A 25,877-nucleotide genomic window follows, 5' to 3' on the forward strand; every position below is an offset into this window, starting at 1 on the left:
GATAATAATATTAATAATAATAATAATAATAATAATAATAATAATAATAATAATAATAATAATAATAATAATAATAATTCTATTACTTGTTTTATGACGAACGAATATGAATACGAATAAGCTTTTTTGTTTTCACTCGATTGAATTTGAACGCGACTTGTTTGTCACAAAATATTTAAATATCAGTAAATATCTGCAAATAAATGTTAAGCCTTGATGGAATCAGTCCAATTCTTGTGATTCACCATATTCACTCGTTTACGGACAAATAGACGAAATGCCGTCAGTTTTATGATGGGAATCAATCGTTCGAACACATAGAAAAAAGGTTAACTGATTTCCAACAAATTTATTTTCAAATCTAAAGGCGATTTGTATTCAAATCATAAATTTGAGTTTTGCAGAAAACATTTAGAAAGCATAGCAGTATAGTAAAATGTTGTTTTCTTTCTGGCGAGCCTTCCAATATATGCGCGGTTCCAAGTTTTTGCGCATCAAATTTTACATCTATTAGGTGCTTTATGGAAAACACTCTATGGGCAAACATACTGTATTTTTTAATAAATGTATGATTTTACCAATGTAATAAATATGTAGACTATCGAAAACACGACAAAAGTGCAAGAAGAATGCAACATATTTTTCGCAGATACTACTGATCGGACTGCTATTTTTTTTGCACAAAGTTTAATTTGAAAATTTCATCCACCGACTTAAATAAAACTGGTCGTGAGTACGATATTTATTTATTATGTAGCATTCGTCCCTTCGTTGATGCTTGGAATTTTCCTAAAAAAAACTACATGCGCTGCAGATCCTTCTTTTGCACAGGAATCGCGTAAGTACACGTTCAAGTGAAAGCAATGATGGCTTGCTCGCATTCGTTCGAAAGCATGTGTTCGTCGAATAGTCAATACGGACGTGAGCAAGCATGACGATACAAAGTCAGCGAAAAAAAAAGTCAAATAACATATGATAGCAAAGATTTTTAATTACAACTAAAATCTGTACCAGAGCTGATAGTAGAGGCGTGCAAAACAGCTCATTTTGGTGAACAGCTCCGAACCGATCAGCTCACCAAAGTGAATCGATTCGATGTATCAGCTCATCAGCTCTTTTATTTTGAACTTAAGGTTCATTTTGTGGTCCGTTTTTCTTATCACCGGTTTTCTTTCAAATGCATGATCGAAATTGATTTGCAATGATGCAATGAATGCAATGCGAAATAATTTATCTTTAATTGATGTCGACTAAATTGAATCTCTTAAAGAGCCGAAGATCCGATCAGCTCGTAGCGTGTTCCCTGCGTCATAATGCAGTGAACTGGGTAGCAAATGAGTGAGCTGGTGAGCTGCGGTTCTTTTGAAAAGAGCTGTGAGCTGTCAGCTCACTTCAATGATTCGATTCACTGGAACAGCTCAGGAGCGAATTGCCCATCTCTAGCTGATAGTTTAAAGTTGGTTGGGCGTTGTTTTTATGCATGTACGATGTTTAAAAGTGTGATTGATTCGAACGTAAACGGGAATACGAATTTGATATACTTTCGAGCGTATCGCGTACGGCCGTAAACAAGAATGAGGGTGATTTGTTCACTTGTAAGAGGTGTTTTAAGTACAGAAGTATGGGCGTTATGTTTTAAGAGATATCATCTCTGATATAATGTTGGTCGCGTATGTCAAGCTGATTTCATGCCGATATCGTCAGTTATAAAGCAAACGTTTGGTAAACCCGGGCAAGCTGAGGCCAGTAAATCCTAATTTAGGCTTACCATTTTTTTGGTTAATTCTTTGGTTTATGTTGGACATTAATTGATCAGTTTTTTGTTTTAACGTTTTATAGTTTAGTTTTTTTGGCACCTTCTCTATGACAAATTAATATGCTTACGCAGATAACTGAATAAGTGGATATCTATTTCCCAGCCAGTTCAGCAACTTAAACGCCATTCGATTAGTCCATAAAAATTCTATTTATGATTCAATTCGTTCAGGTTTTTTCACATATCCATGTATGAAATTGTATTGTTAAATTAGTGTTTCTTCTTCGGTTAACACCTATCAAAGTTGGTATATTCTTGACAAAACATGTTAATAAAAATCGATGCATATTTTCGAAACTTACTCATACCGCTCTATATTCCTAACATACGTTAAACTGTTGGGATAAGAACAACAGTACGCTAAATTCTTACCTTTTCATTTTCATTTTTTAGGTGTGTTATTTCTTTGAAAAGCAAATCGCTAAATACGGGTTTTGGTTCCGTCATACTTAAAAATAAACAATTGAGTGAGTTTAAGTCTCCGATGCAGAGATGCCAGGTAAAAATTTCAAATATCTGCAGACAAGGTCTGTAAATCTGAAAAAAAAATCTGCAGTCAGCAATTTCTCTATAAAGTATGACACGCAAAACTGACTTGGCGAGCAAAAAAAAAAGGGTCGCGGAAATTTCAAAAGTCTGTAAATATAGAGGAAAGTCTGCGAGAATTTCAAAAGTCTGTAAAAGTCTGCGAGAATTTCAAAAGTCTGCACAACGAAAAATGTCTGCAACACTATACCCCAAATCTGCAGATTTACAGTCAAATCTGCAGACCTGGCATCTCTGCTCCGATGCCAATATTTACGACAGGACCACGCAGCGTTGCCAGCAGAGATGCCAAGTAAAAAATACAAATATCTTCAGACAGGGTTGCAAAAGTCTGTATCAGTGCTGTCAACTGTATTTGGCGGAAAAATCCAGCTGTACAATATATTTCTCGAAAAATCCAAACATCGATTTAGTGCGAAAACTGAATTTGCGACTAAACAAAAGGGTCGGGGACCTGGCTGATTTACCCCTATGGAATCCAACACAAAAACTGAAAATCGGTATTTACCTGTATGAAAATTGAAATATCGGTATTTTGAGAGCATATCTTCCTGTATCGAGTCCAAAAATCGGTATAAATACCGAGAAATCGATAAAGTTGGCAGCGCTGGTCTGTATGTTCGAAAGAATATCTGCAGTTAGCAAGTATGTCTTTATTTATGTATAAAGTATGATACACGGATCCGCAAATCAACCTAATTTTAAGTACATTCCACCCAATTTGGGGGTTTCGTTCAATAACCTAATTTTAGGTAAAGTGGCTCTAGGTAGTTTTCGTAAGACACGTGCAAAAAAATGCTCAAAGATGAGTTATATTTACTCTATAGTTGAGTCATATTGACTCAATTTCAAGTTAATACGGTTTACTTAATTTTAGCTTATTGAACGAAACTCTCGCTGTTGGGTGGTTTTGCTCTTTGTATTTTGACAACAATTGAAGGAGCAAATGAAAGGAAGTACTCAAAATTATGTAAAAAGAAGTCAAATAATAGGTAGTTTTTATTTTCCGTGTACGCTAAACTGATTTGCCGAGTAAGAAAATAGTCGCGGCGATTTCGACTTGAGTTACCAGCTATCTACTCATTTTTGCGTTAAGGGACGAAGTTATCAAAACTGGAATGATTTTTACTCAAAATAAGAAAAAATTATTTTGTTCAAAATTTGAGTAAGTTCAAGTCAAAATTTGAGTTTCTTGCTCTCAAAATGAAGAAATTTTTCTTCGTTAAATTTCATATACAAAGTTATTCTTTCTTTTGAATGCGCAAAATAGCGATCAAAACCATTTCCTTTTGAACGATTTGTAGTCAAAGTTGAATTATTTTGATATTTTTATTAAAACCACAAAACATTTATGATTGACGTTGATTCATGTTTTAAAAACACGATCTGGAAACGGCAATGGAAAACAATGTAATATTTCGATAAGAATGTTCCGAGAATGAAAACGCACTGAATTGCAAGAAATTTTTTTTGCACTCGAATGTTTAAAAACTCAACGCTTACTCTAATGTACGAATAAATACGAGAGAACTCATGGCAACGATTTTACTTTACTCAAATCAATACTCAAATTTTGACATACTGTTCCAGCTTATGAATTTGAGTAATCGCAACTCGATTCAAAGAGCATGTACAGACAAATCTGCAGACCTGGCATCTCTGATTTCCATGTTGCCAGATTTGTATGGCAAATCCCAAATATTTCTGGCTAATCACGTATTTTTCTAGCTTCGTCAGGGCATATTCGGTGGTGGTCTAGTTCTAGATACACAATTTATGTCAGTTACAATATTTAAATCTGGATTTTATAACAAGAAAACTGGCAGTCCCAACAGAGTTTTTGCTCGTGTATCAGAGCAAATTCAGTAGCTGCAAGATTCATATGGGTGGTCTACACTGAAAATAATTTGCACGCTAGCATGATGTGCAAAGCATTTGAACTATCACTACTTGTGGAACAAATGAAACTCATGAGAATATACACTCAACTCCTAAAATGAATGTAAAACCTGTTGATATTTAGTGGAAATCACGTTACATTTATCTAAAATGCACATCAAAATGATAAGATATATCGTTACCTCAAGATTCTATATGTATTTCATATGAATGTCACATTGTTTTTCATATAGATTTCAATTGAAACACGGTTGACCGAATCAAGTGTTTTGCACATACATTTGTGCTGTATTTATTTCCCCTTGAAAATGAAGTGTTTCACACATGTAGTTCAATTCAATAGCAAAACACATCACATCCAAAGGAAAAACACATCAATGCTAAATGGAAAATAATCTGATCTTGCATCTTAGTGAATTTGCACATGAAATCTTGAAACAAAAGGCTTTGGTTTTGTATTGAAATGAAAAAGTACATTAAATTGAATTGCTGTTTACATATGAATCGATCGTACAAATTTTTATCAGTGTACAATAAAACTGAAACTAAAACAAACGTACACACTTAAATTTTTTAGCTGAGTCTCGGCAAATAAAAGCCGAGATTCGCACAGCTGAGTAATCAGCAATCATCTAGGCAAAAATAATATAACTGAGCGTCTCGGCACCCTCAAATTTGACAAACGTCAAATATTGCCGAAATCGCCAGCGTAAGATTTACTGTTTGCTCAGTGAAACGTTCGCTGAATTTTCGAAATAAAACGAAAAAATGAAAAAAACAAATTACCGAATCATCAGTTATTAAAAATCTAGGCAATTAATTTTGTTTGTAATTTCTAAACATTATAAACACACCATTCAGGATCAAAAATTCATTTTATTAACATTTAAAGGAGGCTTACAAATTTGTTGCCAGTAGTGCTTAAAGTCTCTACCTTAAAACATGTAGCATAATAAAAAGCGGCGTTTCCGGATGCGGCCACCTTGAGTCGAGCTGGAAATATGAAAATTAAAATAAATATACAAAAATTTTCAATATTTAATGATGCATATACGGTATTATTCAAAAAATAAACTTAATTGGATCTATTAAATTTGTCCATGCACTGGGTTATTTTGTCGCATATCACTCAAAATTTTGTCTCGAGGACTCTTTGAGCCCCGTGTTGGGTGTTTTTCCCTTATAATGTGATCTGATAAAGTCGCTTTTTATAAAGCGAACAATTTCACTAAATTTATTCAATATTTTTACTTGGAAGTGGTTCCACGTTTCTTCGAAGATTATCCATTTTTTCACTCGAGAATTTCATCAGAAAATAATCGCGCAATGCGAAGCGAAAATGTAACGCGGCAATAAATGACAGCTGTCGTGCTGAATCTCGGCAACAGCTAGCGCATATTCCGAAATCTCGGCAAACGTCTCTGCTGATGTCGGCATATCTGTTGTTTACTGATAAATTCAGCAAGCAATTATGCCAAATTTCGGCAAAGTGAATCTTACCAAAATCTGTACGGCTAGCAAGCCGAAACTTGTTTCGTTCGGGACGTCGGTTTTGATATTACACTTAGGTGTAATATCAAAGAAGTGTTGTGCAAATAGCATTAACTTTACGTCTGCCTAGCGGTAATAATAATAATAATAATAATAATGATAATAAAAATAAAAATAATAATAATAATAAAAATATCAATAACAATAATAATAATAATAATAATAATAATAATAATAATTAAGTCTCCGATGCAGAGATGCCAGGTAAAAGTTTCAAATATCTACAGACAGGGTCTGTAAATCTGAAAAAAAAATCTGCAGTCAGCAAGTATGTCTTGCTGACAGCAATTTCTCTAAAAGTAAGGTTCGCGGAAATTTCAAAAGTCTATAAATATAGAGGAAAGTCTGCGACTATTTCTAAAGGCTGTAAAAGTCTGCGAGAATTTCAAAAGTCTGCACAACGAAAAATGTCTGCAGCACTATACCCAAAATCTGCAGATTTACAGACAAATCTGCAGACCTGGCATCTCTGCTCCGATGCCAATATTTACGACAGGACCACGCAGCGTTGCCAGCGTTGCCAGCTGAGGGTCGGGGACCTGGCTGATTTACCCCTATGGAATCCAACACAAAAACTGAAAATCGGTATTTACCTGTATGAAAATTGAAATATCGGTATTTTGAGAGCATATCTTCCTGTATCGAGTCCAAAAATCGGTATAAATACCGAGAAATCGATAAAGTTGGCAGCGCTGGTCTGTATGTTCGAAAGAATATCTGCAGTTAGCAAGTATGTCTTTATTTATGTATAAAGTATGATACGCTAAACTGACTTGCCGAGTAAGAAAATAGACGCGGCGAATTCGACTTGAGTTACCAGCTACTACTCATTTTTGCGTTAAGGGACGAAATTATCAAAACTGTAGCGATTTACTCAAAATAAGAAAAAAAATATTTTGTTTAAAATTTGAGTAAGTTCAAGTCAAAATTTGAGTTTCTTGCACTCAAAATGAAGAAATTTTTCTTCGTTAAATTTCATATACAAAGTTATTCTTTCTTTTGAATGCGCAAAATAGTGATCAAAACCATTTCCTTTTGAACGATTTGGAGTCAAAATTGAATTATTTTGATATTTTTATGTTGCGCTTTTTACTAAGCGCAATTAAAACCACAAAACATCTATGATTGACGTCGATCCATGCTTTAAAAACACGATCTAGAAATGGCAATGGAAAACAATGTATTTTTGCATTATTTATTTTGATAAGAATATTCCGAGAATGAAAACGCACTGAATTGCAAGAAGTTTTTTTGCACTCGAATGTTTAAAAACTCAACGCTTACTCTAATGTATGAATAAATACGAGAGAACTCATGGCAACGAGTTTACTTTAATCGAATCCATACTCAATTTTTGACATACTGTTCCAGCTTATGAATTTGAGTAATCGCAACTCGATTCAAAGAGCATGTACAGACAAATCTGCAGACCTGGCATCTCTGATTGCCATGTTGCCAGATTTGTATGGCAAATCCCAAATATTTCTGGCAAATCACGTATTTTTCTAGCTTCGTCAGGGCATATTCGGTAGTGTTCTAGTTCTAGATACACAATTTATGACAGTTACAATATTTAAATCTGGATTTTATAACAAGTTGGCAGTCCCAACAGAGTTTTTGCCCGTGTATCAGAGCAAATTCAGTAGCTGCAAGATTCATATGGGTGGTCTATAATAAAACTGAAACTAAAACAAACGTACACACTTAAATTTTTTAGCTGAGTCTCGGCAAAAAAATGCCGAGATTCGCACAGCCGAGTAATCAGCAATCATCTCGACAAAAATAAAATAACTGAGCGTCTCGGCACCCTCAAATTTTACAAATGTCAAATATTGCCAAAATCGCCAGCATAAGATTTACTGTTTGCTCAGTGAAACGTTCGCTGAATATTCGGCAATAAAATAAAACGAAAAAATAAAAAAAAAAAACAAACTACCGAATCATCAGTAATTAAAAATCTAGGCAATTATTTTGTTTGTAATTTCTAAACATTATAAACACACCATTCAGGATCAAAAATTCATTTTATTAACATTTAAAGGAGGCTTACAAATTTGTTGCCAGTAGTGCTTAAAGCCTCTACCTTAAAACATGTAGCATAATAAAAAGCGGCGTTTCCGGATGCGGCCACCTTGAGTCGAGCTGGAAATATGAAAATTAAAATAAATATACAAAAATATTCAATGTTTAATGATGCATATACGGTATTGTTCAAAAAATAAACTTAATTGGATCTATTGAATTTGCCCATGCATTGGGTTATTTTTTCGCATATCCCCCAAAGTTTTGTCTCGAGGACTCTTTGAGCCCCGTGTTGGGAGTTTTTCCTTTATAATGTGATCTGATAAAGTCGCTTTTTATAAAGCGAAACTTGTCACTATATTATATTTGTAACGCGACAATAAATGACAGCTGTCGTGCTGAATCTCGGCAACAGCTAGCGCATATTCCGAAATCTCGGCAAACGTCTCTGCTGATGTCGGCATATCTGTTGTTTACTGATAAATTCAGCAAGCAATTATGCCAAATTTCGGCAAAGTGAATCTTACCAAAATCTGTACGGCTAGCAAGCCGAAACTTGTTTCGTTCGGGACGTCGGTTTTGATATTACACTTAGGTGTAATATCAAAGAAGTATTGTGCAAATAGCATTAACTTTACGTCTGCCTAGCGGTAATAATAATAATAATAATAATAATAATAATAATAATAGTAATAATAATAATAATAATAATAATAATAATAATAATAATAATAATAATAATAATAATAATAACAATAATAATAATAATAATAATAATAATAATAATAATAATAATAATAGTAATAATAATAATAATAATAATAATAATAATAATAATAATAATAATAATAATAACAATAATAATAATAATAATAATAATAATAATAATAATAATAATTATTATTATTATTTTTATTATTATTATTATTATTATTATTATTATTATTATTATAATTAAGTCTCCGATGCAGAGATGCCAAGTCAGCAAGTATGTCTTGCTGGCAGCAATTTCTCTATAAAGTATGACACGAAAAACTGACTTGGCGAGCAAAAAAAAAGGGTCGCGGAAATTTCAGAAGTCTTTAAATATAGAGGAAAGTCTGCGAGAATTTCAAAAGTTTGTAAAAGTCTGCGAGAATTTCAAAAGTCTGCACAACGAAAAATGTCTGCAGCACTATACCCCAAATCTGCAGATTTACAGACAAATCTGCAGACCTGGCATCTCTGCTCCGATGCCAATATTTACGACAAGACCACGCAGCGTTGCCAGCAGAGATGCCAAGTAAAAAATACAAATACCTTTAGACAGGGTTGCAAAAGTCTGTATCAGTGCTGTCAACTGTTTTTTTCCAAAAATGTGTATTTAGCGGAAAAATCCAGCTGTACAATATATTTCTCGAAAAATCCAAACATCGATTTAGTGCGAAAACTGAATTTGCGACTAAAAAAAGGGTTGGGGACCTGGCTGATTTACCCCTATGGAATCCAACACAAAAACTGAAAATCGGTATTTACCTGTATGAAAATTGAAATATCGGTATTTTGAGAGCATATCTTCCTGTATCGAGTCCAAAAATCGTAATAAATACCGAGAAATCGATAAAGTTGGCAGCGCTGGTCTGTATGTTCGAAAGAATATCTGCAGTTAGCAAGTATGTCTTTATTTATGTATAAAGTATGATACGCTAAACTGACTTGCCGAGTAAGAAAATAGTCGCGGCGATTTCGACTTGAGTTACCAGCTATCTACTCATTTTTGCGTTAAGGGACGAAATTATCAAAACTGGAGTGATTTTTACTCAAAATAAGAAAAAATTATTTTGTTCAAAATTTGAGTAAGTTTAAGTCAAAATTTGAGTTTCTTGCACTCAAAATTAAGAAATTTTTCTTCGTTAAATGTCATATACAAAGTTATTCTTTCTTTTGAATGCGCAAAATAGTGATCAAAACCATTTCCTTTTGAACGATTTGGAGTCAAAATTGAATTATTTTGATATTTTTATGTTGCGCTTTTCACTAAGCGCAATTAAAACCACAAAACATCTATGATTGACGTTGATTCATGTTTTAAAAACACAATCTAGAAACGGCAATGGAAAACAATGTATTTTTGCATTATTTATTTTGATAAGAATATTCCGAGAATGAAAACGCACTGAATTGCAAGAAGTTTTTTTTGCACTCGAATGTTTAAAAACTCAACGCTTACTCTAATGTATGAATAAATACGTGAGAACTTATGGCAACGAGTTTACTTTACTCAAATTTTGACATACTGTTCCAGCTTATGAATTTGAGTAATCGCAACTCGATCCATGAGTTATGTTCAAAGAGCATGTACAGACAAATCTGCAGACCTGGCATCTCTGATTGCCATGTTGCCAGATTTGTATGGCAAATCCCAAATATTTCTGGCAAATCACGTATTTTTCTAGCTTTGTCAGGGCATATTCGGTAGTGTTCTAGTTCTAGATACACAATTAATGTCAGTTACAATATTTAAATCTGGATTTTATAACAAGAAAACTGGCAGTCCCAACAGAGTTTTTGCTCGGGTATCAGAGCAAATTCAGTAGCTGCAAGATTCATATGGGTGGTCTATAATAAAACTGAAACTAAAACAAACGTACACACTTAAATTTTTTAGCTGAGTCTCGGCAAAAAAATGCCGAGATTCGCACAGCCGAGTAATCAGCAATCATCACGGCAAAAATAAAATAACTGAGCGTCTCGGCACCCTCAAATTTGACAAACGTCAAATATTGCCAAAATCGCCAGCATAAGATTTACTGTTTGCTCAGTGAAACGTTCGCTGAATATTCGGTAATAAAATAAAACAAAAAAAAATGAAAAAAAAAAACAAATTACCGAATCATCAGTAATTAAAAATCTAGGCAATTAATTTTGTTTGTAATTTCTGAACATTATAAACACCATTCAGGATCAAAAATTCATTTTATTAACATTTAAAGGAGGCTTACAAATTTGTTGCCAGTAGTGCTTAAAGCCTCTACCTTAAAACATGTAGCATAATAAAAAGCGGCGTTTCCAGATGCGGCCACCTTGAGTCGAGCTGGAAATATGAAAATTAAAATAAATATACAAAAAATTTCAATATTTAGTGATGCATATACGGTATTGTTCAAAAAATAAACTTAATTGAATCTATTGAATTTGTCCATGCATTGGGTTATTTTTTCGCATATCCCCCAAAGTTTTGTCTCGAGGACTCTTTGAGCTTCGTGTTGGGTGTTTTTCCTTTATAATGTGACCTGATAAAGTCGCTTTTTATAAAGCGAAACATGTCACTATATTTATTCAATATTTTTACTTGGAAGTGGTTCCACGTTTCTTCGAAGATTATCCATTTTTTCACTCAAGAATTTCATCAGAAAATAATCGCGCAATGCGAAGCGAAAATGTAACGCGGCAATAAATGGCAGCTGTCGTGCTGAATCTCGGCAACAGCTAGCGCATATTCCGAAATCTCGGCAAACGTCTCTGCTGATGTCGGCATATCTGTTGTTTACTGATAAATTCAGCAAGCAATTATGCCAAATTTCGGCAAAGTGAATCTTACCAAAATCTGTATGGCTAGCTAGCCGAAACCAGTTTCGTTCGGGACGTCGGTTTTGATATTACACTTAGGTAGGTTGGTTTTCATCGTATCAGTGAACGCTCATTCAGCACTCTTCAATGGATAGAGTCATGCACATACTGCAGAAATTTTGATCAGATCACTCATCGACAACCTGAAAAAAGTTACAACCCAGAAGGAGAAGATTTTACAAGTAGTTGAAAAGGTTCAGGAGGGAGAAACCATAATTTATCGTTGTGCCGGCGACGTCGATAGTGTTAAAAAATATTCTTATGAGCAGAAGCACTGTTTTCTTGCGGGGAACTTTAAACGCCATTTCTGGAACAATCATCCGAACGTCCTAAAAGAGTTGGCACTGGATCAAAACGTCGAAGAGCCCATTTAAAAAAAAAAACAAAAAACCACCAAACTGGGAGTGGAACTAGAGAAAAGTGATATATTATTAGGATTGCTTCAGTACGTTACAGCCAATAATTTGCCATTCAATTTTATCGAATGGTCCAGCTCTAGAACATTACTGCACCCGTTATTAAAAGCTTGTGGTCTACAAATGTCCCGTAAAGGTTTGACAGACTTGGTAAAAAATGCAGCCTTAACAATGCGCCACATCCTTCGCTTAGAACTCAGCAAAAAAATGATTAATGTTAAAATTGATTCTGCATCGAGAAGAAATCTATCCGTTTTTGGAATAAATGTGCAATATATAGATGAAGATGACAAAGTTGTTATTAGGCATCTAGGTAAGTATTGCAACAAGCATTTTCATACGTGATAATATAAACATATTCAACAATTATTTTGTATCAGCTGTGCACGAGATGATAAAGCGACAGACGACTGAAAATTTGTCGAAGGTACTTGAAGAGGAATTTGAAGTCTTTGGGCTGGATATTAGACAGATTTTTGCCATTACGCATGACAATGGAGCCAATATGTGTGCCACTGTAAGCTCACTGAAAAGACTTTTGGAATCATCTCCCGAAGAAGAAGTACCTTTAACGAGCATTTTGTCACTAGAGTGCGATATTCTAAACGAGTACAATCATAACAACAATTCCGAAGTCGATAGTGACGAGGAAACATACATCGAACACAACAACAACTCAGCACACGCTAGAACCGATGAAACAGATGATGAGAAAGATGAGCATGAACATTTCATTAAAGAAGATGATGAGGTTGATGAACTCATGCTCCTCAACAGCATCAGATGCGCGGCTCATACAGCACAGCTTGTAGCTTTGGATGTTATCAAAGTATATAAGGCTGAATTAGGTCGAATCCACAAAATTTGCCTTAAAATGCATCATAGAGTAATCAGGCAGCTTTTTGTGTTGCACAAAACACCATTACCACCAAAAGTCAACGAAACCCGTTGGAATGTTTGGTTCATTCTTTTGCGATACTTGCAAGCTCTCAAGTTGAATCCCTTTTTGATTTGCCTGTATAGTCAAGATCAATCGCTAGGTTAGTATCTTTATTTAGCTGCATTCAGAATAATGATTTGGCATATTCACTTATTCATATTAATTTCTTGTTGAAATGTAGATTTGAAAAATCATTGGACATTCATCGAACGTTTCTGTGGTGCTTTTAAACCAATGTATTTATTGACCCTCAAACTACAGAAGGACCATGTTTCGCTTTCCGATTTTTATTCCGACTGGTTAATATGCCAGGCAGAACTGCACGCAATTAAAAACGAAGGCAATAAAATGGCAGAACAGTTATTAAAATCCATGGAAATACAAATTTAGAAGCTGAGTTCTAGTATGGCATTCAAATCTTGCTGGTATTTTGACCCACGATTCAATTTTTCTGGATCCGGTCGACTAAATGCAAGCGATAGGAGAAATACACAGGTACGTTTTCATTACTATCAAATCCAACTTACATAATGAAGCAATTACTACTTTAGGAATACCTGATTGGCTTAAATGATCGTTTGGCAGAACTGAATTGTTTGAACGAAGACCTTAAAGTTCAACAAAATGTTTCACTCAGCAACGGTTTTGTGGAAGATTACTTAATGAACTTGTTTCATGAGTAAGCCGTGGTGGGTTCATCATCCGCTTCAGCACAGCATACAGAAAATGATGCGTTATTCTTCGAATTGTTGAAATTAGAACAAAGGGAGAAAGTCAACATAGTTACGAGCAGCCGTGCAGAAGCATCAAATAGCACTACTAGCCCTACTAAGCCAGAATCAGACCAAAGTATTTCTCGTTTCAATATATTTGAATATTGGAAAAAGAAAAAATTTGCAAATCCTCGTTTGTACCGACTAGCAATGGTTGTTCTATCTGTGCCGTCAACCCAAGTGTCGGTTGAACGATTGTTCAGCCAGGTCAAATACATTTTGAGTGATTCTAGAATGCGACTCAGCGACTCTGCTGTAAAAGACTTCATGTTGAATGAAAATGAACTCAGATTTATTATCAGAAGTAGTGAGAATATTGCAAAAAGACGGTCGTATAACTTTATAACAAGCTTTTTTCTAATTTCTAAAATTTTTGCGCAATAATGCACTTACACTTGAATGCACTTATAATAAACACACCAATTCGTTTCATATAATCCTCTACAATTAATAAACAGTTGCGGATATCACGAACGTCCTTGTGTAACATCAATCTTATGTAGGTAATCAAATCAAATCGAAATCTCGAAGGAAAGATGTTATAGTCTTGAACCCTTGATAATAAACTAACTGCATCGCCGATTTCCTACAAGACACAAAGTATCAGTTTTTAAATTTTTAATCGACTTACAAATCACGTCCCTCAAGATATCTCGAAAAATTCCGTTTGTTAGAAAATTTAGTAAAAGTTAAACTAAAACTAAACGCCAGAGGTGCCAGGTAAAAATTTCAAATAGCTTCAGGGTTAGAAAAGTCGGAAAACTCGAAAAAAAATCTCTGAAAAATATTATGTGCGAAACTTGTTTTACGAGCAAAAATTAAAAATCGCGACGATTTTGAAAGTCTTGTACACATTAATCGATGATTTCGCAAAAAAAAGATTTCCAAAAATCTGCGAAAATCTGCAACAAAAACATGTCTGCAGCTTCTCTAAGAAATTTGCGAACCTGACATCCCTGCTAACACTGAACTGAGTTTTGGCCAAGGATGCCAGGTAAAATGTTCAAATTTTTACGGATAGGGATTAAAACGGCTGCGAACTATAAAAAAATCTTATTGTTGATTTAATAGCAAACAAGCAGTCCAAGCAATTTGAAAAATCGATAAATTTAAGATGATGTTATAGTATACTCGAGTTCTGCAGACGAAAATATTTCTGCACGAGTTCTATAAAAAGACAGATCCGTAAACCTGGTATCCCTGATTTCGTCAATTCTTGAAGGCAGGGTATCCAAAAATTATTATCGAATTATTATCAAACATAAATAAGTAGCAATTTTTTGAAAAACCGCGACTAAAATAACAGTTTGAATAGAAAATAATTTTGAAAATTCACTTTGGTAATCACTGAGGTTGTCATCTTGTTGTTAAAAATTTATGGAAATTCCTGCTACAGTGATTGCTAATATACTTCAAATGCAATTAGCAGCAAAATAGGAATTACGTAATGTTAGATTACATTTAGCACTGTTGTTTAATTTTCGTGAATATCAGTGTCGTTTTGCGAAGAAAGATGAGTGGTTTGAAGATTTGTCAATGAATTTACAGATTCATGAACGCTTCAGATTATATTTACGAGTTTATGCAGATACTTCTGCATAACAGAGGTATTTTGGCCCACTTTAGGATTGATTTTATTTTGGCCCACTTTGAATAAATATCCATCAAATGTTGTAATATCTTTGAAAAACCCTTCCGCAATAGGTAATTTAATGTGTTTACCTTCAAATTTATGTAACATGAGTTACTTCACATCAATTAAAATCGATAAAGTTTGTTAGGTGGGCCAAAATATATGAAGTGGCCAAAATACCTCTGTTACGCTACTAGTGAGTTTGTTAATATATATTTTTTCAAAACCTATTGGCAAATATTTGAAAGTTTGAACTGGCATTCTTGTACTGGACAGAAGAATTAACAGAGATGCCAAATTTGTGGATATATATGCAAATGTAGAGAAGATGACTATATTCTATTTGTCATATGCAGACTTTTACAAAAAAAAAAAATACACACTTGCATGTGCAGCTCAGCCATTGCCGAATCAGAATAAAGTCGGAATCGAATCGACCTTATGGTCTATCAAACCTTTCCGGTCTGGTTTAGTGCCGATACAGTTCCGTACACGATCGGTAATATGATTTCACACGTTTCAATACGTGTGTTCACACTTGTCCAGCTCAGTATGTGCAGTATTGACACGGAACGGTGCCATGCAGTTTGAATAGACGCATTGAATCTTGTTGAAGAATAAAAAATATTTAATAAGGCATGCAGCGTTAGATTCCTAGTGCAGGCTCAACATGTTTCTGGTCGCGGACTTTCTCTTATCCGCAGATATTTGAATATGTTAGCTGGCATCCCTGAGCATGGGAAAAGACGAAACAAAAATAGGAAAAATACCTATGTGATTAAAAAACAGGTGGAATCGATTTATAAATATATGTTATATAATTTAATGTTATTGACGTTCTGCAGGCGAAAATATTTCTGCACGAGTTCTATAAAAAGACAGATCCGTAAACCTGGTATCCTTGATTTCGTCAATTCTTGAAGGCAGGGTATCCAAAAATTATTATCGAATTATTATCAAACATAAATAAGTAGCAATTTTTTTGAAAAACCGCGACTAAAATAACAGTTTGAATAGAAAATAATTTTGAAAATTCACTTTGGTAATCACTGAGGTTGTTATCTTGTTGTTAAAAATGTATGGAAATTCCAGCTACAGTGATTGCTAATATACTTCAAATGCAATTAGCAACAAAATAGGAATTACGTAATGTTAGATTACATTTAGCACTGTTGTTTAATTTTCGTGAATATCAGTGTCGTTTTGCGAAGAAAGATGAGTGGTTTGAAGATTTTTCAATGAATTTACAGATTCATGAACGCTTCAGATTATATTTACGAGTTTATGCAGATACTTCTGCATAACAGAGGTATTTTGGCACACTTTAGGATTGATTTTATTTTGGCCCACTTTGAATAAATATCCATCAAATGTTGTAATATCTTTGAAAAACCCTTCCGCAATAGGTAATTTAATGTGTTTACCTTCAAATTTATGTAACATGAGTTACTTCACATCAATTAAAATCGATAAAGTTTGTTAGGTGGGCCAAAATATATGAAGTGGCCAAAATACCTCTGTTACGCTACTAGTGAGTTTGTTAATATATATTTTTTCAAAACCTATTGGCAAATATTTGAAAGTTTGAACTGGCATTCTTGTACTGGACAGAAGAATTAACAGAGATGCCAAATTTGTGGATATATATGCAAATGTAGAGAAGATGACTATATTATATGTGTCATATGCAGACTTTTACAAAAAAAAAAATACACACTTGCATGTGCAGCTCAGCCATTGCCGAATCAGAATAAAGTCGGAATCGAATCGACCTTATGGTCTATCAAACCTTTCCGGTCTGGTTTAGTGCCGATACAGTTCCGTACACGATCGGTAATATGATTTCAAACGTTTCAATACGTGTGTTCACACTTGTCCAGCTCAGTATGTGCAGTATTGACACGGAACGGTGCCATGCAGTTTGAATAGACGCATTGAATCTTGTTGAAGAATAATAAATATTTAATAAGGCATGCAGCGTTAGATTCCTAGTGCAGGCTCAACATGTTTCTGGTCGCGGACTTTCTCTTATCCGCAGATATTTGAATATGTTAGCTGGCATCCCTGAGCATGGGAAAAGACGAAACAAAAATAGGAAAAATACCTATGTGATTAAAAAACAGGTGGAATCGATTTATAAATATATGTTATATAATTTAATGTTATTGTTGAACGCATATTCTCTTGTTATTCGAATTCATGGCTTACTGTCCAGGGATGTCAGGTTCACAGATTAATCTGTGTTTCACAGATTTTGAGTTTTCTGCACAGATTTTGAAACTGACACAGATTTCCGAAAACGATCACAGATTCTTGCATAAATCACTGATTTTCACAGATTTTGGATATCGAGTATTGTTTAGCACCAAAAAGTACAGAGCGTGGTGGTAGTGAGACCTTTTTTTTATTTTTTGGTCGCCAAATTTGTTTTTGAACTGCTATATAGGGGTACGGAAAAAGGTCACAGATTTTCACAGACAGGTTTTGGGTTTTATCGCAGATTTTTGAAAAAATGACCGTCTGGCATCTCTGTTACTGTCAACTCATTACCACGACCGGAGTCGTCCGCTGCGCAAGTCTTTTAAAATACGGAAACAAGCAAAGTCGAGTACCCCGTAAGTATTAAACGTTACCAGTGATGAAAACTTGTTGTTTTATTTAACATTTTTTGATGTTAGGAAAAACGTCCACGCTGTAGGCGTACACTGGGTAACGATTTGAATTGACCAGGTTTGTCGGCGCCGGAGTTAATTGTTTAAAAGACGAGGTCATGCACACTCACGGTGTAACGTAGTTTTTCGATATTTAAATAAATTTTTATTTGTTCTTCAATATAAAACATGTTAGAATAAAAGGTCTTTTAATGTAAACAGATTCACTTATGAAAATATGTTCCATGATATTACCAAATCCGAAACGGAGAAATATGCACATACAATAATCATATTCAAGTTATTAAGTTCCAGATACCTGTTTTTATTCATTGATTGTGTAAAGAGTGAATAGATTTTATGTGTCTCACTCGATGGACGTTATCTAATATATTTGAATAAATAACACTGAATGTTATCGATTTACATAATGTTCTAAATTATCTTCTGTAAATTTCATCTGGCTAAATTTGTTTCAAATTAACATCATTAAGAAGCATCATGCAATAAACATTAAACTATATGAATTTATATAAATGAATAGCTATTGAGATTGTCATAATAGAATATAATTGTGGTTTAAATTTTGAATCCATTTACTTTTCTTTATATCGTTCATTTTACTTAGGCTTTAACGATTTTGGTCGTTCACCGGGGCACCATTTACTATTATGCAATCGGCATGACTATCTAGAAACATATCCACTATAGCCACTTTTATATAAGAAACGTCGAATGACTGCAAATCTAATCGATTGATAACTAATTGTAAATTTTCCCTGAAACTCTCTTGGATTTGAAAAGATTGTTGAAATTGCTTGAAAAGTATGATTACTAATGGCAAACATAAGGGTAACTGAAACAACAAATACGTGTTGTTCAAGATCTAAATATCCAACACTTACGAATCAACATCTACGATGATCATAATTTTCGATATGATTTCAATCAATGATCATCCCCGGATAATATCAGCTAACGATTCTTCTCTTGTATAATCTCACACAACCTCAATCGATGAACATTGAATCGTCGCTAGGTGGAATGTTCATTCTCTTCTCTGTGTCTCGCGTTGCTTGCTATAGTGCGTGAATAGATGGGTTAGTTCAGCCACCGACAAAATATCGTTCACGTTCATAGATTATCTCGCGAATCACCAACACTGGGTGTAATATCAAAGAAGTGTTTTGCAAATAGCATTAACTTTAGTCTGCCTAGCGGTAATAATAATAATAATAATAATAATAATAATAATAATAATAAAAATAATAAAAATATAAATAATAATAATAATAATAATAATAATAATAATAATAATAATATTAATAATAATAATAATAATTAAGTCTCCGATGCTGAGATGCCAGGTAAAAATTTCAAATATCTGCAGACAGGGTCTGTAAATCTGAAAAAAAAATCTGCAGTCAGCAAGTATGTCTTGCTGGCAGCAATTTCTCTATAAAGTATGACACGAAAAACTGACTTGGCGAGCAAAAAAAAAGGGTCGCGGAAATTTCAAAAGTCTGTAAATATAGAGGAAAGTCTGCGAGAATTTCAAAAGTTTGTAAAAGTCTGCGAGAATTTCAAAAGTCTGCACAACGAAAAATGTCTGCAGCACTATAACCCAAATCTGCAGATTTACAGTCAAATCTGCAGACCTGGCATCTCTGCTCCGATGCCAATATTTACGACAGGACCACGCAGCGTTGCCAGCAGAGATGCCAAGTAAAAAATACAAATATCTTCAGACAGGGTTGCAAAAGTCTGTATCAGTGCTGTCAAATGTTTTTTTTTTCAAAAATGTGTATTTGGCGGAAAAATCCAGCTGTACAATATATTTCTCGAAAAATCCAAACATCGATTTAGTGTGAAAACTAAATTTGCGACTAAACAAAAGGGTCGGGGACCTGGCTGATTTACCCCTATGGAATCCAAAACAAAAACTGAAAATCGGTATTTACCTGTATGAAAATTGAAATATCGGTATTTTGAGAGCATATCTTCCTGTATCGAGTCCAAAAATCGGTATAAATACCGAGAAATCGATAAAGTTGGCAGCGCTGGTCTGTATGTTCGAAAGTATATCTGCAGTTAGCAAGTATGTCTTTATTTATGTATAAAGTATGATACGCTAAACTGACTTGCCGAGTAAGAAAATAGTCGCGGCGATTTCGACTTGAGTTACCTGAGTTTATGAGCTATCTCATTTTTGCGTTAAAGGACGAAATTATCAAAACTGGAGTGATTTTTACTCAAAATAAGAAAAAAATATTTTGTTCAAAATTTGAGTAAGTTCAAGTCAAAATTTGAGTTTCTTGCTCTCAAAATGAAGAAATTTTTCTTCGTTAAATTTCATATACAAAGTTATTCTTTCTTTTGAATGCGCAAAATAGTGATCAAAACCATTTCCTTTTGAACGATTTGGAGTCAAAATTGAATTATTTTGATATTTTTATGTTGCGCTTTTCACTAAGCGCAATTAAAACCACAAAACATCTATGATTGACGTTGATTCATGTTTTAAAAACACGATCTAGAAACGGCAATGGAAAACAATGTATTTTTGCATTATTTATTTTGATGAAAATATTCCGAGAATGAAAAAGAAATTTTTTTTGCACTCGAATGTTTAAAAACTCAACGCTTACTCTAATGTATGAATAAATACGAGAGAACTCATGGCAACGATTTTACTTTACTCAAATCCATACTCAAATTTTGACATACTGTTCCAGCTTATGAATTTGAGTAATCGCAACTCGATTCAAAGAGCATGTACAGACAAATCTGCAGACCTGGCATCTCTGATTGCCATGATGCCAGATTTGTATGGCAAATCCCAAATATTTCTGGCAGATCACGATGTTTTTCTAGCTTCGTCAGGGCATATTCGGTAGTGGTCTAGTTCTAGATACACAATTTATGTCAGTTACAATATTTAAATCTGGATTTTATAACAAGAAAACTGGCAGTCCCAACAGAGTTTTTGCTCGTGTATCAGAGCAAATTCAGTAGCTGCAAGATTCATATGGGTGGTCTACAATAAAACAATAATACAATAATAATAATAATAATAATAATAATAATAATAATAATAATAATAATAATTAAGTCTCCGATGCTGAGATGCCAGGTAAAAATTTCAAATATCTGCAGACAGGGTCTGTAAATCTGAAAAAAAAATCTGCAGTCAGCAAGTATGTCTTGCTGGCAGCAATTTCTCTATAAAGTATGGTTCGCGGAAATTTCAAAAGTCTATAAATATAGAGGAAAGTCTGCGAGAATTTCAAAAGTCTGCAAAAGTCTGCACAACGAAAAATGTCTGCAGCACTATACCCCAAATCTGCAGATTTACAGACAAATCTGCAGACCTGGCATCTCTGCTCCGATGCCAATATTTACGACAGGACCACGCAGCGTTGCCAGCAGAGATGCCAAGTAAAAAATACAAATATCTTCAGACAGGGTTGCAAAAGTCTGTATCAGTGCTGTCAACTGTTTTTTTTTCCAAAATGTGTGTTTGGCGAAAAAATCCAGCTGTACAATATATTTCTCGAAAAATCCAAACATCGATTTAGTGCGAAAACTGAATTTGCGACTAAAGGTCGGGGACCTGGCTGATTTACCCCTATGGAATCCAACACAAAAACTGAAAATCGGTATTTACCTGTATGAAAATTGAAATATCGGTATTTTGAGAGCATATCTTCCTGTATCGAGTCCAAAAATCGGTATAAATACCGAGAAATCGATAAAGTTCGCAGCGCTGGTCTGTATGTTCGGAAGAATATCTGCTGTTAGCAAGTATGTCTTTATTTATGTATAAAGTATGATACGCTAAACTGACTTGCCGAGTAAGAAAATAGTCGCGGCGATTTCGACTTGAGTTACCAGCTATCTACTCATTTTTGCGTTAAGGGACGAAATTATCAAAACTGGAGTGATTTTTACTCAAAATAAGAAAAAATTATTTTGTTCAAAATTTGAGTAAGTTCAAGTCAAAATTTGAGTTTCTTGCTCTCAAAATGAAGAAATTTTTCTTCGTTAAATTTCATATACAAAGTTATTCTTTCTTTTGAATGCGCAAAATAGTGATCAAAACCATTTCCTTTTGAACGATTTGGAGTCAAAATTGAATTATTTTGATATTTTTATGTTGCGCTTTTCACTAAGCGCAATTAAAACCACAAAACATCTATGATTAACGTTGATTCATGTTTTAAAAACACGATCTAGAAACGGCAATGGAAAACAATGTATTTTTGCATTATTTATTTTGATAAGAATATTCCGAGAATGAAAACGCACTGAATTGCAAGAAGTTTTTTTTGCACTCGAATGTTTAAAAACTCAACGCTTACTCTAATGTATGAATAAATACGAGAGAACTCATGGCAACGAGTTAACTTTACTCAAATCCATACTCAAATTTTGACATACTGTTCCAGCTTATGAATTTGAGTAATCGCAACTCGATTCAAAGAGCATGTACAGACAAATCTGCAGACCTGGCATCTCTGATTGCCATGTTGCCAGATTTGTATGGCAAATCCCAAATATTTCTGGCAAATCACGTATTTTTCTAGCTTCGTCAGGGCATATTCGGTAGTGTTCTAGTTCTAGATACACAATTTATGTCAGTTACAATATTTAAATCTGGATTTTATAACAAGTTGGCAGTCCCGACAGAGTTTTTGCTCGTGTATCAGAGCAAATTCAGTAGCTGCAAGATTCATATGGGTGGTCTATAATAAAACTGAAACTAAAACAAACGTACACACTTAATTTTTTTAGTTGAGTGTCGGCAAATAAATGCCGAGATTCGCACAGCCGAGTAATCAGCAATCATCTCGGCAAAAATAATATAACTGAGCGTCTCGGCACCCTCAAATTTGACAAACGTCGAATATTGCCGAAATCGCCAGCATAAGATTTACTGTTTGCTCAGTGAAACGTTCGCTGAATATTCGACAATAAAATAAAACGAAAAAATGAAAAAAAAAAAACAAATTACCGAATCATCAGTTATTAAAAATCTAGGCAATTAATTTTGTTTGTAATTTCTAAACATTATAAACACACCATTCAGGATCAAAAATTCATTTTATTAACATTTAAAGGAGGCTTACAAATTTGTTGCCAGTAGTGCTTAAAGCCTCTACCTTAAAACATGTAGCATAATAAAAAGCGGCGTTTCCGGATGCGGCCACCTTGAGTCGAGCTGGAAATATGAAAATTAAAATAAATATACAAAAAATTTCAATATTTAATGATGCATATACGGCATTGTTAAAAAAATAAACTTAATTGGATATATTGAATTTGTCCATGCATTGGGTTATTTTTTCGCATATCACCCAAAGTTTTATCTCGAGGACACTTTGAGCCCCGTGTTGAGTGTTTTTCCCTTATAATGTGATCTGATAAAGTCGCTTTTTATAAAGCGAAACATGTCACTATCACTGGCATCTGCAGACAGGGTCTGTAAATCTGAAAAAAAATCTGCAGTCAGCAAGTATGTCTTGCTGGCAGCAATTTCTCATAAAGTATGACAGGAAAAACTGACTTGGCGAGCAAAAAAAAAAGGTTCGCGGAAATTTCAAAAGTCTGTAAATATAGAAGAAAGTCTGCGAGAATTTCAAAAGTCTGTAAAAGTCTGCGAGAATTTCAAATGTCTGCAAAAGTCTGCACAACGAAAAATGTCTGCAGCACTATACCCCAAATCTGCAGATTTACAGACAAATCTGCAGACCTGGCATCTCTGCTCCGATGCCAATATTTACGACAGGACCACGCAGCGTTGCCAGCAGAGATGCCAAGTAAAAAATACAAATATCTTCAGACAGGGTTGCAAAAGTCTGTATCAGTGCTGTCAACTGTTTTTTTTCCAAAAATGTGTATTTGGCGGAAAAATCCAGCTGTACAATATATTTCTCGAAAAATCGAAACATCGATTTAGTGCGAAAACTGAATTTGCGACTAAAAAAAAAGGGTCGGGGACCTGGCTGATTTACCCCTATGGAATCCAACACAAAAACTAAAAATCGGTATTTACCTGTATGAAAATTGAAATATCGGTATTTTGAGAGCATATCTTCCTGTATCGAGTCCAAAAATCGGTATAAATACCGAGAAATCGATAAAGCTGGCAGCGCTGGTCTGTATGTTCGAAAGAATATCTGCAGTTAGCAAGTATGTCTTTATTTATGTATAAAGTATGATACGCTAAACTGACTTGCCGAGTAAGAAAATAGTCGCGGCGATTTCGACTTGAGTTACCAGCTATCTACTCATTTTTGCGTTAAGGGACGAAATTATCGAAACTGGAGTGATTTTTACTCAAAATAAGAAAAAATTATTTTGTTCAAAATTTGAGTAAGTTCAAGTCAAAATTTGAGTTTCTTGCTCTCAAAATGAAGAAATTTTTCTTCGTTAAATTTCATATACAAAGTTATTCTTTCTTTTGAATGCGCAAAATAGTGATCAAAACCATTTCCTTTTGAACGATTTGGAGTCAAAATTGAATTATTTTGATATTTTTATGTTGCGCTTTTCACTAAGCGCAATTAAAACCACAAAACATCTATGATTGACGTTGATTCATGTTTTAAAAACACGATCTAGAAACGGCAATGGAAAACAATGTATTTTTGCATTATTTATTTTGATAAGAATATTCCGAGAATGAAAACGCACTGAATTGCAAGAAGTTTTTTTGCACTCGAATGTTTAAAAACTCAACGCTTACTCTAATGTATGAATAAATACGAAAGAACTCATGGCAACGAGTTTACTTTACTCAAATCCATACTCAAATTTTGACATACTGTTCCAGCTTATGAATTTGAGTAATCGCAACTCGATTCAAAGAGCATGTACAGACAAATCTGCAGACCTGGCATCTCTGATTGCCATGTTGCCAGATTTGTATGGCAAATCCCAAATATTTCTGGCAAATCACGTATTTTTCTTGCTTCGTCAGGGCATATTCGGTAGTGTTCTAGTTCTAGATACACAATTTATGTCAGTTACAATATTTAAATCTGGATTTTATAACAAGTTGGCAGTCCCAACAGAGTTTTTGCTCGTGTATCAGAGCAAATTCAGTAGCTGCAAGATTCATATGGGTGGTCTATAATAAAACTGAAACTAATGACCATCTGGCATCTCTGTTACTGTCATCTCATTACCACGACCGGAGTCGTCCGCTGCGCAAGTCTTTTAAAATACGGAAACAAGCAAAGTCGAGTACCCCGTAAGTATTAAACGTTACCAGTGATGAAAACTTGTTGTTTTATTTAACATTTTTTGATGTTAGGAAAAACGTCCACGCTGTAGGCGTACACTGGGTAACGATTTGAATTGACCAGGTTTGTCGGCGCCGGAGTTAATTGTTTAAAAGACGTCATGCACACTCACTGTCTAACGTAGTTTTTCGATATTTAAATAAATTTTTATTTGTTCTTCAATATAAAACATGTTAGAATAAAAGGTCTTTTAATGTAAACAGATTCACTTATGAAAATATGTTCCATGATATTACCAAATCCGAAACGGAGAAATATGCACATACAATAATCATATTCAAGTTATTAAGTTCCAGATACCTGTTTTTATTCATTGATTGTGTAAAGAGTGAATAGATTTTATGTGTCTCACTCGATGGACGCTATCTAATATATTTGAATAAATAACACTGAATGTTATCGATTTACATGATGTTCTAAATTATCTTCTGTAAATTTCATCTGGCTAAATTTGTTTCAAATTAACATCATTAAGAAGCATCATGCAATAAACATTAAACTATATGAATTTATATAAATGAATAGCTATTGAGATTGTCATAATAGAATATAATTGTGGTTTAAATTTTGAATCCATTTACTTTTCTTTATATCGTTCATTTTACTTAGGCTTTAACGATTTTGGTCGTTCACCGGGGCACCATTTACTATTATGCAATCGGCATGACTATCTAGAAACATATCCACTATAGCCACTTTTATATAAGAAACGTC

General features: G+C 34.1%; 2 long non-coding RNA genes across 5 annotated transcripts; both read left to right on the forward strand.

Annotated features, from left to right (window-relative positions):
• Positions 1 to 16,114: 16,114 nt before the first annotated feature.
• LOC131440659 (uncharacterized) lies at positions 16,115 to 18,079 on the forward strand. 4 transcript variants are annotated; one of them, XR_009231420.1, is made up of 3 exons: positions 16,115 to 16,133; positions 17,706 to 17,820; positions 17,884 to 18,079. It is a non-coding gene; the product is annotated as an uncharacterized LOC131440659 (long non-coding RNA). The 4 variants fall into 4 exon arrangements; XR_009231419.1 differs by lacking the exon at positions 16,115 to 16,133 and adding an exon at positions 16,496 to 16,514; XR_009231418.1 differs by lacking the exon at positions 16,115 to 16,133 and adding an exon at positions 17,310 to 17,328.
• A 6,879-nt stretch (positions 18,080 to 24,958) lies between these two features.
• On the forward strand, positions 24,959 to 25,363 carry LOC131440660 (uncharacterized). Its single transcript, XR_009231421.1, has 2 exons — positions 24,959 to 25,111; positions 25,175 to 25,363. It is a non-coding gene; the product is annotated as an uncharacterized LOC131440660 (long non-coding RNA).
• The last annotated feature ends 514 nt before the right edge of the window (positions 25,364 to 25,877 follow it).

The sequence above is a fragment of the Malaya genurostris genome, chromosome 1, assembly GCF_030247185.1.
Source record: "Malaya genurostris strain Urasoe2022 chromosome 1, Malgen_1.1, whole genome shotgun sequence".
Classification (NCBI taxonomy): domain Eukaryota; kingdom Metazoa; phylum Arthropoda; class Insecta; order Diptera; family Culicidae; genus Malaya; species Malaya genurostris.